Source organism: Dipodomys spectabilis, unplaced genomic scaffold (assembly GCF_019054845.1).
Source record: "Dipodomys spectabilis isolate Male_0828 unplaced genomic scaffold, ASM1905484v1 ptg000233l, whole genome shotgun sequence".
Classification (NCBI taxonomy): domain Eukaryota; kingdom Metazoa; phylum Chordata; class Mammalia; order Rodentia; family Heteromyidae; genus Dipodomys; species Dipodomys spectabilis.
This window is the reverse complement of record NW_024870910.1, coordinates 3,221,668-3,236,445: the sequence shown is the minus strand read 5'-3', so window position 1 is coordinate 3,236,445 and position 14,778 is coordinate 3,221,668. Positions and strand designations below refer to the sequence as shown.

The window sequence follows — 14,778 nt, the reverse complement described above, 5'->3', positions numbered from 1 at the left end:
TGAGGTCTCAGGATTGAGATTTGAACCCAGCCTGGGCAGGAAAGTCTGGGAGACTCTTATCTTCAATTAACCATCAAGAATAAAAAAAGCTAAATGTAGAGCTGTGGTCCAAGTAGGCAGAGTGCCAACCTGAACAAAAGCACCCAGGGATAGCATCCAGGCCCTGAGTCCAAGCCCCAGGACTGTCACAACAACAGAGAGAGAGAGAGAGAGATTAAAATTAACCTTTCATATCTATGTGTTCCCATTCAACCAATCACAAATTAAAAATACCCAAAAGCTATATTGTGCTGGGTACTGAAAGGATTACAGACTTTTTTTTTCCTTTTTTCTTTTTATCCTTGCCAATATTTCTTAAACAATGCAGTATTAAGAGTATTTGCGTAGCATTTGCATTGGTTTGTGTATTAATCATCCCAGGGTGGATTAATATATACAGGATGATCTACGTTACACTTAAAAAATAGTAGAATATGGCTAGGAATGTGGCTTAGTAGTGGGGTGCTTGCCTAGCATATATGAAACAGAAAGAGCCAGAAGTGGCATTGTGACTCAAGTGGTAGAGCGCTAGCCTTGAGCTAAAGAAAGCTCAGAGACAGTGCCCAGGCCCTGAGTTCAAGACCCAAGACTGTCAAAAAAAATAGCAGACTGTTTTATAAAGGGGACTGTTTTTTATGCCTCTGGAGGAACCTGAAACCAATCCTTTAAAGATATTTAGGAACAACTGTACTTGATCATTTCAGGATAATTCCTTCTCTGTAGCCTTGGCTGGCTCATTACGGTCCTAAGACTCTAAAGGCTCGGCAGCCCTTCCTATTTCCTGCGACTTACTGGGTAAGCCAGGGGGCACTGTGAGACATCACACTGGAACGGGTTGGGCTGGCATCTACTGTGTATAAATAATACAGGATTATGATCCTCCTTCCCAGAATGGGTAGGAGAAAGGCAAACGTGAAGCACCTGGCAGCTCTTTTGTGCTTCTGCACTTGTCCTGGCTGGATTGAAGAAGTCATCTTCTGCAACTAACTCACTGTAACTAAACCAATGAACCACGACTCCGCTGACAACAGGGCCCTTCTGCCAGCCTGGGATTCTATTGTTGGCCAACTGGTCAACTTCCTTTTGACTCACACAACTCTCTTCCCTCCCAGGCAAGGCCGGTATGATGGCTGACTCTCCACACAACCTCTCCGTGTCTATCACGGACACAGCCTTCACGGTTCCCGTTTGGTTTTTAATTTTGCAAGCAGTGAGTTGTCATCAAAGATCAAGCTATTGGCCCGTCTTTTTCCTTTGCAAGAGAAATGGGTGTTTCTAAGTGAGAAGTTAATTCACACACTTGTGAAAGGTTCATGATCAAAAAAAGCAATCTGACAAATCTTTCAATCTGATCCTTTTTTTTTTTTTTTTTTTTTTGCAATGGCTCCAAGATGTTTGGAAAAGACTTCTCAACTTTTCGGTTGGACATGGAAAATACTGAAAGATGGGTGAAGTACAGAGAGAGGGAAACAATAAAACAAAGGAACACAACTTGGTTCATTTTAAGGAAATCCATAATGTTGGTAAACAAGCAATCAAGATGAAAGAGAGAAAGTGAGAAGAGAGAGGTAGATGAAAGAAAGGAAGGAAGAAAGAAAGAAGGAAGGAACGAAGGAAGGAAGGAAGGAAGAAAGAAAGAAAGAAAGAAAGAAAGAAAGAAAGAAAGAAAGAAAGAAAGAAAGAAAGAAAGAAGGAAGGAGGGAGGGAGGGAGGAAGGGGGGAGGGAGGGAAGAAGGAAGGAAAGAAAGAAAGAAAGAAAGAAAGAAAGAAAGAAAGAAAGAAAGAAAGAAAGAAAGAAAGAAAGAAAGAAAGAAAGAGAAGGAAGGAAGACAGAGAAGGAAGGAAGTTAGGAAGGAAGGAAGGAAAGAAGGAAGGAAGGAAATGGAGGAAGGAAGGGAAGGAGGGAGGGAGGGAAGGAAGGAGGGAGGGAGGAAAGGAATGGAAAGGAAAGGAAAGAAAAGAAACAGAAAGGAGGGAGACCACACCTTAGAAATTTCCTAAGTTTATCCCGTTTTTTTCCCCCATGGTCTGAGTCTGAAGAAGAAGGAAGGCTAATCAAGTTTTACTTCTTCAACTTTGAAGTCCCAAATCACTCATTAGCCTGTTAACTGTATTTGAACACTTGCTCCAAAGAGCCAGAAAATCAATACAAAAGGAAACAAATCAGAATAAAAAGGGAAGATTCCTAGGGCCATAATAGAGAAAGGTGTGTGAGTTGGAAGAAGGCACAGTACAGAAACCCATGACAAGTCATGATAAATGGGTCGTTATAAAATTCATGTTTAGGCAGCACCAGGCCGGGGATAAAGCCATTCGTCATGGAAACCCTGGGCCGCTAATGAGTCCTCATTGTATATTCATGTACGTGGTGATTCTCCTCTCCCTCCCACCCTGAGCCAGTGCCTGGAAATATCTCTACCTCAAGCTAAAGCCAAGCTTAGGTCTTCTCCTTCTTCTCTTTCCTTTCTTCTTCTTTTTTTTTTTTTTTTTGTATTTGTTATGTTGCAGCAATTACACTGTAAAAGTGCTGTCCAAGATTGATTGCTCTGATCTGTAGTTCAATTGTAAATTAGAATACACATCCCCCCAGAGACACACGGCCCCCTATTTGTGATTAAGGAAAAAAAAAAAAGCTCTATAATAGACTAATAGCTAAAAGTTCTCTCTCTTTTACTTTCAGGCAATTAGCTTGATGAAATGGCCTCTTTCTGTGTACCCTGGAAGTGTAAACCGATATCATAATGAAGTATATGATGTTTATTCTATTATTTTCACCTTGCCTGGAACGCGGGAATGCATAAGTAATGGCCGCTTTGTCTGGTACCATTTTTACCCATGCGCCAGGCTACTATTTCTTAAAGATGCAGGGTCTGCTTTCTGAGCTGGCTTCACTTCCATGCCCAGGGTTCAATGCTAGAGGCTGGAAGTGACTTTCTCAGGTAGGGTCCAAAGCAGAATTCCAACATGGTAGGGGCATCCGAATGCCGGGACCTCTATGTGGCCATGAGGTGTGATCATTTGCAATCAAGGAAGGCCTCAGGACACTTCGAAGAGGTCACACGGTGACTCTGTGTCCAGTGACACACCAGCTGTTATCTTCTAGATTATCTATTTGGTCCACACTTTGGGGGAGGAAACTACTCTTACACGTGCGAAGCCATTATTACTAATTATTTTTTCAATGTGGATTGTAACGCTCACGTTAAAAATCACTCTTGCCTTTGCAAGAGCCACTATTTTATTATTTTATTTTTTCTCTACAAGTCTTGGGGTTTGAACTCAGGGCCTTGCACTTAGCTAGGCAGGCCCTCTATGACTTCAGCCACACGATTTCCATCTTTAGAGTTTCCCATGGCAAGAAGACATCTTCCAGCTGCCCTTCCCCAGGTTCTTGTACACATGGGCTGAAGGAGACTCTTATCCAGCCAGCCAATGAATCCACACCCTCGGCGTTGATAATGAATTACATACGAAGGCCATTTCTGTCATTTATATGTAATTCTTTCATACTTGTCTTCTTTGCATTTGCCAGGAAGTTAGAAAGATTAAGAAGAAGAGTATCCCAGATGACATAACAAAAAAAAGAAAAGAAAAACAAAATAAAAAATTTTTTAAATGACAAAAACAAAAAAACCGAAAGCAAAAATAGAAGTGCCGATAAAAAAAAAAATAAAAGAAATCTATCTTAGTTTAATATTGATTGCTACATGGTAGACTAATGTTCCAAGTCTCCACTTCACTTTCTCTGCAGGTTAGAAAAAGTTACTTTTACCCACCAAACACTTACTGGATGTGTGTACTCTTTCCATTAATTAATTAAGAATCTACCCTGGTCACTCTAAAGTGAATCTAATTTGAGGGGTTTCTTTTATCCTTTTTTTTTTTTTTTCAGTCATGGGGCCTGAACTCTGGTCCTTGGCGCTGTCCCTCAGCTCTTCAGCTCAAGGCTAGCTTTCTACCACTTGAGCCTGTTTTCTGGTAGTTAATTGGAGATAAGAGTCTCACAGATTTCCCTGCCCAGGCTGGTTTTGAACCACGATCCTCAGATCTCAGCCTCCTGAGTAGCTAGGATGACAGTTGTGAGCCACCGCTGCCCTGCTTTAAATCATTTTTATAGCAAAGCATCTCAGTTATTTTCATGCTGGCTTATTAACTTTTGAAAGAGTCTTTGATTGCATATAAATACATTTAACCTCTTCACAGTTATTCTGGCTGCTTCCAGTTTAGAAAAGTCTTAAAAAAAAAAAAAAGTTACTTACTGTATTCTAGAAAGTGACTCTGAGGCTAAATAAGTTCTCAAAATACTACAAAATGAGCTACCAGGAAATACCTCATGAAAATTCAACTCTACCTTCCTTCTTAAAAACAAACGAAGAAAGAAAGAAAGAAAGAAAGAAAGAAAGAAAGAAAGAAAGAAAGAAAGAAAGAAAGAAAGGAAGGAAGGAAGGAAGGAAGGAAGGAAGGAAGGAAGGAATCAATTTTATTTTTTTTAGCCAATCATTATTTTAAGGGCTAACTTTTAGATTTTATAACCTTAATATTTTACAGCCTTAAATGTTATCACCTCGAGCCTTTACCCTCAAGCCTTGCTAAATTATAGGTCTAGAACATAAGTGTATGTGTTCGGTGCTTTTAGGAATGTTTTTCATATTTGTAATCTAGTATTGGAACAGTCAAAGGATATTGACAGTAGTTTTCATCGCCTGTCACTTTTTTTTCCAGGCATACTTGTTCTATGTGATAGTTTCAAAAAAAAAAAATCTTAATCTTAGTAGAGACTCTAGAATTTTCCAGAGGCCAGAGACAGAAAGAATAGAAATGGGAAGAGTTTCGTCAAGGGGTACAAAGTTACTACAGAGAGGAGAGGTGAGCTATCAGGCTGTGTTACACTGTGGGATAATTACAAGTAACAACAACCAACTGGCTATTTCAAGATGGTTGGAAGGAAACTGATCGATGCTTAAGTTGATGAGTGAATTGCCCTGATTTGAACAGCACGTACTACATGCAAGTTTCAAAGCTTCACATTTTACCCAGAAATAGCGACACCTATTAGACGTCAATTACTTAGTCTATACTACTATGAGTGCCTCATTTTCATGATAACATGGAGTTTTTTCCATATAAGCAGTGTTATGAAATTCGTAAGCGGAATGATTTTATTATGACTTTCAAAGTAGAGGTGGATAACTGATCACCCAGAAAGCTGATATGACTTCTCCAAAAAAAAAAAAAAATCACATATTACTGAAGGCAAAAATTAAGCCTTATCCTCAAGGGTACAAATCCCAAGTCTGAAAAAAACAACTAGTCCCATGGTCTTGGTGTACACTTGCTTTGCCTGGGCAAGATTAACAAGTGAGCTTTGCCTTTTGGTTCTTGGGTTGTTTTCTGTACTACTTAGTTTTGAACTCAGGGCTGGAGAGATACTCTTATCACTTGAAACATGTCTCCAGCTCAGAAAATGGAATTTAAAAATATGAAGCATGCAAGTTTGTGGACATGTGCATGCACACACACATGATTTAAAAAAAAAACTAGAAATTATAGAATTTACACTGCAATGTTAGTCCTTTACCCAAATTTAAGATACATAATCCCTCTGATATGACAGATATGTATTGGCTACATCCGATGCTACAGAATTGAAGCCATTCTTCAGATGCTTCAAGTGTTAAGTTACAAAGGTGGCCTTTCTGTTTTGGTCTTGTTGGCTTTCATTTTCTATTCATGGCCTGTTTCAAGACACAGGCGTTTGAAAATCCAGGCATTTGGTTGAGTCTTTTTACCCAATGTTTCTGCCACGCAGGCCATGTCCTCAACCCCACCCTAAGTGCATGTGACATTATTTCCTGGCCCAGTAGAGTCAACCAAAGGATCCTTTTTCTTCAGAGATGTTTCTTGACTTCCGTCCCTTTATCCCACATTCCTGTGGCTTTATCTCCACAGATGAGCTTTCTTTCCCTTGATAACAGCCTCTCCCCTATGGAAGCTAGTGATTTGCCTAGCCAGATAGGATTTGTACCTGGACACCAGTGGACATGAGCGTTCTGTTCAGGGGTGCTGGACCTGTCTGTCGAGCTAGGGTCCACAACTGAGAAACCCCTGAGTGCCAAAAAGCCATTTTCAGAAATCTCAGCAAAGGAAGGCTGTGTTTGTTCTTTGTCAAGAAATGAGCTTCGTTGGCTCACGCCTGTGATCCTAGCTACTCAGGAGGCTGAGATCTGAGGATCGCACCTCAGAGCCAGCCTGGGCATGGGATGTGAACCACTAAAAAGTCACCAAAAGTGGAGCTGTGGCTCAAGTGGTAGAGTGCTAGCCCGGAGTGTAAAAAGCTCAGGGACAGCTCCCAGGCCCTGAGTTCAAACCCCAGGACTGGCACCAAGTTAAAAAAAAAAAAGAATGAGTACCACTTCAACCAGAATCAGGGGCCTGGCATATGGATGATTCCTTGCTGGATCATTACACTAAAGAATCATTGTCCTAAAGAATTGTGCTGAAGATACTCACTGTACTCACTGTACTAAAGACAATTGTAACAAAGCAGAAAACAATAAAGCAAACCAAAAATGGTAAAAATCATAAAATGATATATGATTTCCTAAGAGAAACAATAGCAGCCTAGACTTGTAACAGGATGAAAAAAAAAAAAGAACAAAAAATTAGCCCCAAACTCATGAACTCAGTATACGATATAAATACTTCCAAATCTCACATGTAGCATTTGCCTCAATCTGTAGGAAAAATGAAGGCATGAGTTAGGATGTTTTCATTAATTCACTCGATAATTCATTCAACAAATATGGAGCCCTGAGGAGATGGTCATAAAGTGGGCATCACCCCTGCCTTTGTTGAAATAAGGGCTTAAAAGAAGAGACGATTATCTTATAATCGTACCAGATAAAAAATATGCACACAGATTAAGGATGGAGTGGGACTGGTGGTGAGACCTGATACCGATCCATGCTAGAATACAGAATATCCTGCAATAGACGCCTGAAGAATGCGGATATAGGTGAAGTTGTCCAGAAGGGAGAAGCATTTCTGCAAAGAGCATATACAAAGGTCCAGGGGTCACCTTGCGAGTCAGAGAAGATTACATAGGCCAGCATGATTGCCCTCACCTCCGGGGCCTTGGAGGTAGAATGGGATGTGCGGAGGCCCAGGCAAGAACGTAATTGTTCAAAGCCACATCCGAGAGAGGAGCTTACAGACCTCACCCTTCGGGTGGAGATTTGGGATGCCACCTTAACTACAAAGCAAAGCAGCTGAGAGCCCTAGGCAGGAAAGGCACAGGGTCAGAGCCAGGGCAGCCTGCAGGATGAGGGCATCCTCCTGCTTTCAGTCAGGAGGTGCTCCACCTCTCACGAAAGAGGCTTACCTTCTTCCAACACCAGCCACCAACCACACGGGTGACATGTGCCCTGTCCTACGGGAGCAGATGTGCTCACTTGAGCGCTCTCTCTCTCTCTCTCTCTCTCTCTCTCTCTCTCTCTCTCTCTCTCTCTCTCTCTCTCCCCTCTACCCAAGTCCTGGGAAAGTCTACCATCAGGCCTGTCCATGTCGAATGAGAAAATCTGGTACGAAGTATGAAATCAAAAGCTTGTAGGAATGAGCCACCTGCTAAAATGAAGACGCTAAAACAAAGATCCTGTGTTGGGTCTTAAGAAATGGAGTAAGAGCTTGGTCCTAAAGCTCTGACGTGAGTGCTCGTTCTCCACATCTTGAAACGCTGTCTGGGCCCCATGACGGGTTCTGGCATCACAAACGTACAGCCCCAGTCCTGATGAAGACCTGTCACTCAACCCCCCCCCCCCCGCCCCCCAGGCCTCACAGGGTTGACACTGCTTCTTAAAAGTCTGGACTCTCAAAAACAGCCTGATCTCACTCACCACTTTGGTATAAGATGTTTCCTTAGAAGGCAGGATGTGTGGCTTAGTGGTAGAGTGCTTGTCTAGCCTGCGTTGAGGCCCTGGGTCGAATTCCTCAGTACCACGGAAACAAAGTGTACATGAACAGAATGTCAGTGTACTGAACCAGGTGCCCGTGGTTCACGCCTTTAATCCTAGCTACTCAGGGGGCTGTGATCCCAGGATCAAGGTTCAAAGCCAGCCAGGGTAGGAAAGTCTGTGAAACTCTTATCTCCAATGAATCACAAAAAGCCAGAAGTGGAGCTGTGGCTCAAGCGATAGAGTAATAGCCTTGAGCAAAAAAAGCTCATGGACAGCGCCCAGGCCCTGAGTTCAAACCCCAGGACTAGCACAAATATGGGCTTATAGCTGAGTGAAAAATCCTTGCCCAACATGTAAAAGACCCTAGATTAGATCCCTAGAGCTGCAAGGAACAACTGGACGTTTTATGCATTTATACATATATATGTGCATATATATATATATATATATATATATATATATATTAAAACACACCTAGAAAGGAGTGTGTATGTTAAAACTGGCAACGTCTGAATAACTCTCTCACCACGTTCACAGTTCTGAAATCAGTTCCCAGGATTTGTCATGCAGTGCAGTTAAATGAGGTGCTATCCATTGGAGAGATGAGGGGAAAGGGACAAGGGATCTCTCTAAATTATGTTTTACAACTTCCTGTGAGTCTTAAATTATTTAAAATGAAATGTACCGAGATACCTAGAATGTCCAACGAAGGCCAGAGATTCTCCCTTTAGCACCACAAAATCAAGTAGTTATAATTTCCAAACAAACTCATGTAGTAGAGATAGACAGATAGACAGACCTATTTGTTTTGTCCATATGTCTAGAATATCTAAGAAAATATGGATGTGATTAAGTCACATCACATAGTACACTACATACAGGAAAAGCAGGGTCTCGATCCTGCTGGGTATTCTTTTTATATGGTCAAGTTGACAGTCAGTGTATTCGGAGAGCGAAGGGAAAGGCGTTACGTTGTGTCATTCACGTAGGTCCTCGAAATGATGCTTCCAGGAACAAATTACTAGTAGCGATAATCTTCTCCTTTCCTTTTCTTCTAATCTGGGTCACCCCAGACTTTTCTGCTCTCTCTGGTAATCCTCTAGACTTGGGAAGACCAGAAGCAGTGACCAGCAACTGAAATCATCACAGTTCCCAAGCCTTTACACTTCTCCCTACCTAGCACTGTCCTTTAAAAAGAGAGAATAAGATATCCTACATCCGTAAGGGTGCAGGGAAGTCCCAGTGTTGTTTTTTTTTTTGACCCACTAACAATAGTCATCACATTTCATACACTCTGAACTTGGTCAGAGTTTTATGTTACACATTTGAGATTCCTGCAGTTGGCTAGTTATGATAACAAAAATATCAAAAATCGGAAGAAGAAGAAGAAAAAAAAAGAGCCTTGTTCCCATTATCCAGGGTATCTGAGAACTACCAGCAAGAAATCATAGCTCAAGGCAAAATTCCAGTATGTCTCAGAACTTCTTAAACTGGTAAGAGCTCCCTTGAAGCCTCCACCACTATTCAGTTCTTAAGCTGTCTGTAGTCAATAGGATAAGGGTTACGAAGCATGAAGTAAACCTCTGTAAACATGGAGCCGTACTCCAAGCTACCTTGCCTTCCTCCTCTTACCTCGCCCCACCCTGCCTTTTCTTTAGAGCTTGAAAACTCTTTAGGGTGCACATGTGAGACAAGCATCTATATCAGAACTTCCAGAGTTGTGCGGACTTACGTAAAGCAGCTTCAGCTTTGTGTTAAGAGACTCATCGTCGTTTCTAGAAGATTCTGAAGGGGTGCGTAGCCAGGTGCAGGAAGACAGTGCCTCTCTGTTCACTCAGAAGACTCATTAGGGAAAGGCATCCAGCTCGACTTCTTCAGGAAAATATCCCCAAGCTATAAAGACAGGACAGGGCAGACAGTAAAGGAGAGAGAAGAGATGGGCAAAAATGATTTTACTCTTTGCTCTAGTGGTGCACTGAATCAAAGAGGAATCTATCTTTGCCTCTAGTTCTCTCTGAACGGAGAGAGGTTCATTGGCACAATCTTCTGCCCAGCAGAAATAAAAGGTTCATTCCAAAGAAAACCCATTTTTAACTATCCCCCAAAGAGATAAAAAAAAAAAATTCCTGCACAATCTTTCAGTTCTTTAGTACTAGCTATGGGACAAATCGTGCAATTAGAATCAGTCACATTAAGTGCTAAAGTTGTGGGATGCTAATAGATCACTTTATAATGTGAGCAGTTTTTAAAAGTCATATTTAATTTTTCCGTTATTACTGTGCCGAATGCTGGCTGTATCTGTCTGTTCCGTTATAGAATCTGAGGTCCGGGAAAGAAAATAGATTGGTGTTTGCTGGATTTCATTTCGGAGAGCTGAATTAGATCGACTCTGAAATAGATCCCATTTCAACTTTGTTCATTATTGTGTTTAATTTCATTTCCAAGTCAAATGATGAGAGATTCTCTCTCTTTTTTTTTGTTGTTTCATGATTATTTTATCTTAAAAAATGTACAGATGGAGGCCAAAGCTACAGTAGTATGGGTGTGCCCAAATGAGTGTGTATGTATATGGGGAGGGGGGCATATACAAACACAACTGTGTGGTTTTCTTTAAGAAAATGAAATGAACCAGAAAATAAGCCCTTAACAGTAACCCAAGAAATAAAACAAAATCATTTACAACACATGGGATTGTTGTGAGGTATGTCCAGATTAGATGGTTTATAGAAGCTATCCGGAATGTGGAAGCAATTACAATGAAACTCATGACTCATTAGCAAACATTCCGTACTGTGTTTCTCATTTCTGGGTCAATGTCACTAGGAAATATAGACTTAAGATTTAGATATTTTGTTGCCTTGGGTGCTCCATGGGCCAGACCAGGACAAAAGGCAAAGACTTTTAAGGTTTTGTTTGTTTGTTTGTTGTCAGTTGTGGGGCTTGAACTTGGGGCCTGGGTGCTGTCCCTGAGCTCTTTTTGCTCAAGGCCAGCATTCTACCACTTTGAGCCACAGCACTACTTCTGGTTTTCTGGTGGATAATTAGAGATAAAAGTCTCATGGACTTTCCTGGCTTAGAACAGCAATTCTCAGATCTCAGCCTCCTGAGTAGCTAGGATTACAGGCATGAGTTACGGGTGCCTGGCTGACTTTAAGGTTTTGAAGTTCTTCATTTCACAGAAGATGGCCACTTAGTCCTTAAGATAAGTATGAAAAAAATAGTTTCAAATATGTAACAGTGCCCTGTACTAGTGGCTCTTCCTGTAATCCTGACCACTCAGGAGGCTGAGATAGTAAGACCATGGTTCCAAGTCAGCCTGGGTCAGAGAGTCTATGTAACTTTTTTTTTTTTTTTTGCAGGTCCTGGAGCTTGAATTCAGGGCCTGGGCACTATGCCTGAGATTCTTTTGCTCAAGGCTAGGTACTCTATCACTTGAGCCACAGCACCACTTCCGGCTTTTTCTCTGATTAATTGGAGAGAAGAGTCTCAAGGGCTTTCCTTCCCTTGCTGCCTCAGATCTCAGCTTCCTGAGTAGCTAGGATTACAGGTATGAAGTATGGGCACTTGGCTAAGAGACTCTTATCTCTACTTAACCACCAAAAAGCTGGAAGTGGAGTTGTGGCTCAAGTGGTAGAGCACTAGCCTTGGGCAAAAAAATTAAAAAGCTTAACGACAACACCTAAGCCTGAGTGCAAGCCCCAGGGCTGGTGCACTTGTGCAAGTGCGTGTGTACGCACATGTGCACGCGCACACACACACACACACAAAGCATATCAGTAAGCATTAAAGGAGTTGATCAAAGGTTTGTCTAGGCACTGATGGTGTCGGTGGTGATTTTGTGTGCATTCCAGTTGGTATGCAAAATGGCGGGTAAGTTCAAGTACCCAATGCTGCAATAATGGGAACCAGATGTCTAACAGGGAGAGAGAGAAAAAGAGAGAGAGATTTCATAGCAATGAATGTGACATTGACTTTTAAAGGGTTGGCTGTGGTTAAAGCATTTCCTAGTCATACTTTGCCTTGTAGAGTAGTTTTAAGTAGGCTGTGTTAGGAAAAATTAGTTTTGTGTTCTGAAAGCTAAAGTATTTAACTTGCTACTAACTTCTGAATTGCATACAAGGGGGAATGATCTGAAAGAGGTGGGGGAAGATTCTTTATTTACCAAAAGTGTTTTGCTCAGCAAGGCGAAAAAAATTATATGTGTGTGTGTGTGTGTGTGTGTGTGTGTGTGTGTGTGTACATACACATATATATGTATATATGTGCAAATGCAGCATAGTTCCTCTTGACCTTAAGGAACCCAAGATCACTAGATGTGATCAGATGCACACAGCTATCTAGGGACAGGGCACAAGCAAAGCCTGAGAAAGAGGCACAAATTAAGAAAGCAAAGGAGGAAGAGGAAACTCCTGGGCTAGAACTTCCCATGTCCACCTGCTCTTCTGCAACTCATCCTGTTCTCCATGTACCTCTTATAAAACACTTCTCCAGGAAAGCTTGATGTTTCTCAGTACAATTACTAGTTCCCCCTCCATATGATTACCATCCCCTGCACATGTCCAGCCCAAGATACTAGTTTAAACTCAAGGAAAGAACAAGAGCCAGGTGCTGGTGGCTTTCACCTGTCATCCTAGCTACTCAGGAGGCTGAGATCTGAGGCTCATGGTTCAAAGCCAGCCAGGGCAAGAGAGTTTGTGACACACTGATCTCCAATGAACCACCAGAAAAACCAGAAGTAGAGCTGTGGCTCAGACTGGTAGAGTACTAGCCTTGAATGAAAAGGCTCAGGTATGGTGTCCAGGCCCTGAGTTCCAATCCCATGACCACCACCAACAACAACAACTAAAGAGCAGGTACTAACCCAACTCTGACCAGATGTCCTAGCCCCATTCTAGGTAACTTGAAGCAAGGGACTAGAGTTGTGTAAAACTCCTTCTGGGGGCTGGGAAGGTGGCTCAGTGGTAGAGCGCTTGCCTTGCATGCCAGAGGCCCTGGGTTCGATTCCTCAGCACCACATAAGCAAAAAGAAAAAAGCCGGAAGTGGCGCTGTGGCTCAAGTGGTAGAGTGCTAGCCTTGAGTTGAAGAGCTGAGGGACAGCGCCCAGGCCCAGAGTTCAGGCCCCACGACCGGACCCCCCCCCAAAAAAAAACAAAAAAAAAAACAAAACAAAAAACTCCTTCTGTAGCACAGCAAGTGGCTTAGAGGAAAATACTGACCATCTAAGTAGTGATTTTTTTTTAATCCATAAATTTTATAAATATGGACAGGGGGAAAAGTTGAGAGGAATGAACATCAAGGTGTCAATGGCATTTCTATCTATAATATGTGTGTTATTTTGGATGGTCTCTGTGTTCCAATTTTTTTTTTTCTGTAGCGGAGACGCATCACTTTGTACAAAGAGAAAAACGCGGCTTACCTGAGGATTATAAAGTGAATTCCACGGTGGGTGGTATTTGGAGACGAAAGGCTCAGACGAAGAGAAAGGTATTTTTAGTGATGACGGCAGGTACAAAATGCTTACCAAAGAAAGAAGAGCAACTAAGCAGCAAACCCGCACTTAGACTGGAGCAAGTCTGCCCCAGCAGGAGGTCAAAGTTCTTTGCCATGGAGGCTGGACATGATTCGACTCTGTGCTAAGCAAGCGGCTCCTAGGAAAAGAGAGCTCCAAAAGAAAGAAAAGAAAGGCATGAGTCACGAGAAAATGAGACCTGATTTTAGAAGGCAGGAGACAGGCGCCCTAAGAGAGGAAAGCAAAATGAAAATTCCTTACCTTGAGCAGTCAACTGAAGGAGATTAAAAGGGGCAGAGGGGAGTTCATTGGTATGGAAGATGCCAGAGAAGAAGCCAGGAAGTCAGGCAAAAGACGGGGTGGAAAGTGAGGCTTCTTTACATCCAGGAAGGATGAAGTTGTGGCCGTGGTCCTGGAAGGGATGATTCCTTCGAGAGCTCTAGCAGAATGATGATGAACTAAAAGGAGGGTGAGATAGAGGAAGAGGACACAAGCCCCTTAGCAGATACATTATTGGGACCAAATGCACCGGCTTGAGCAAAGCTGGCACTAGAACCCACTCCAGAGTTAGAGAACAGGAGCCACGCTGTCCTGTTGGCTTTCCGTGTCATCCTGGGACACTGCCTGTACCCTCCACTCTGGCAATGTCCCTGATACCGGCTTTGCACACACCCACTCACCAATCTTCTCACTCCTATGGCGGATGGAAAGTAATGGATGTTTGATTGAATGCTCAGTAGACTCGTGTGGGGGGGGGAGGGCACTCTGAGGGACCGACTCCAGAATGACTTGCCTTCCGGGCAGGTACCCGAGCACTGAGTTACACCCCAGCCCCTTCGTGGAACTAAACAGAAATTCCTGGAGGTCGGGAGCTGGGAGGTACTGGTGTGTGACGGTTGGATATCTTACAACTTTGGAGATGTGCTGGCTGTACCACCTGAGTTATGTTCCCAGCCCCTCCGCGCTTCTGTTATTTTTCAGACGGGATCGCACACTTGTTGCTCCGGGTAAGCCTTCGACTGCGATCCTCCTATCTACTCCTGAATTGGGAAGATCCCAGGCATGCGCCACAACGCTTAGCTGCTACAAGTTCTTTGACGGTCTTTGAATCAAGAAACGCCTGTAGGAGTGATGATATGCTTATTTTATCTATGAAAGGCATTCCTATGGAGGGAAACCAGTTGACAGGGACACACACAGACCATCAAGATATTAATGATGTCTCTGTCTATCTAGAATGTTTGTTGTGTACCGTTCTCTGGACTCTGACATGACCG

General features: G+C 42.6%; 1 long non-coding RNA gene across 2 annotated transcripts in view; it reads right to left on the bottom strand.

The window, feature by feature from the left end:
* The window catches only part of LOC122123944, a 33,746-nt gene extending 19,760 nt beyond the window's left edge, over positions 1–13,986 (bottom strand). The window contains exons 1-3 of one of the 2 annotated variants that reach the window (XR_006150470.1): positions 13,763–13,986; positions 13,409–13,654; positions 9,724–9,884 (exon numbers count right to left, since the gene is read on the bottom strand). This is a non-coding gene — a long non-coding RNA (uncharacterized LOC122123944). The remainder of the gene's footprint in view (positions 1–9,723; positions 9,885–13,408; positions 13,655–13,762) is intronic. The other variant, XR_006150471.1, reaches the window with a different exon arrangement.
* Positions 13,987–14,778: the final 792 nt, after the last annotated feature.